The sequence below is a fragment of the Echinops telfairi genome, unplaced genomic scaffold (assembly GCF_000313985.2).
Source record: "Echinops telfairi isolate 266 unplaced genomic scaffold, ASM31398v2 ScPeMD7_7457;HRSCAF=8495, whole genome shotgun sequence".
NCBI classification, from domain to species: domain Eukaryota; kingdom Metazoa; phylum Chordata; class Mammalia; order Afrosoricida; family Tenrecidae; genus Echinops; species Echinops telfairi.
The window spans coordinates 42,632,854-42,634,366 of record NW_022111357.1 but is presented as its reverse complement, the minus strand read 5'-3'; positions in this window follow the sequence as shown (position 1 = coordinate 42,634,366).

Below are 1,513 nucleotides of genomic sequence, written 5' to 3'. Positions count from 1 at the left end.
TGGTGAGAGGAGGGAGCCTGCGGTCGCAGAACCCAATATCTTCCTTATCACCATTGTCATCAGCCGCAGCCCCCATTCACCGAGCACTTACCCGTGTGCAGTCCCGGTACTAAGTGCTTTACGGGCGCGGTGTCATTGAAACCTCTCCGCCCCCTGGGAGTGTCCATTATGCTCGCCACAAAGAGCGAAAGGCCAAAGATATGACGGGAGCTCGCTGCTCAGGGTCTCAGGGTATAGAGTTGAAGGGCTGGGATTTGAACCCAGGAATGTTTTCCCTCCGGAGCCCGCGCTCTCAAGCCTAATCGGCGATCCTGATTTCTTGTGCTCTAAAAGGAAAGGGAGGCCGGTCGTCCATGCAGGAGCTAGGACCTGCCGACCTGTCTGTCTTGACCCGGCTTGCCTGCAGTGCAGAGGGCCCTGGGGGTGGGTGGGGGGAGGTTGCCCAAGACCTGTCTCTCCAGAAGGTCCGGAAAGAAGGCGGTGGGTGACGCTGCAGGGCAGCGGCCTCACCAGGGTTGGTGCCACCCCCATGTGGTCACTCATGATGGCACCTTCCTGAGTCACCGCCTCCCGTGGCGCGCCCTACGGACTCGTCAGTCATGTGGATGCTCAGCGTTAATATGGAACGATGCATGTGGTTGCAAACTGCTTCCCTGGAGTGTTTCTTAGAGTAGACCAACACTCACAAACTTGATTGATGAAACCTTTCTGCTTTTAGGGACAGCAGTACCAGCAAGCGAGAGGAAGTCTTTTAACTTGCTCCCCTCCTTTTCCTGCATTGTTATTTTCTCATAAAAGAAACGTTATCAACCTAGGTTCGCGAGCACTACTCACCACAATGTTGTGGCTAAAACACTGGATACTTGGGCAAAATCGACAACTCCAGAAACACTGACGGCAACGAAAACAACGGTGTGTACCACGGCTGGCAAAGCCACGTGCTTCAAAAGGTCGTTGTGACGGGGCGTAATGACAGCTCTAACTGGCACCTATTGGAGAGTCCAAGAAGTGAATCAGCGCAGAGCTTTTGTCTTGTGGGTATATTGGCTCATGTTGCCCATGAAAGAATGCTCTTGCTTTTCTAGCTAGCTGCAGAGATGTTTAAAACTAAAAATGTCACGTGAGTCTTGCTGAAATGCTGCATACAAAAAATGTAGCGGCTGTAATTTTGGCATTGCCGTCTCTGACTGGATCATGCAGGGCAGTGCATAGCCCCCCACCCCCTAGGGATGCCACTGAAGCTGGGTAGGAGAAGGGAATTTACTGCTGCAGTAAAGGGGATCTGGGTGGGACACCAACAGCGCACACTACAGTCCACCCCTTGCCAGCTTAGATTCACTCGCTCAGTCACCAAGTTCGTCTTCTCCAGGATTTGGTGGTCTTGATTCCTATGGAAGCTCATCAAAAGGGGATTTGTGCAAAAAACCGCAGCCCCTTATTGCCATGGGTCTCGAGGCTGTAACTGGTACTCATCATCTTTCTTCTCTGCCCTCATTTTAGGCGACTGCTCCCC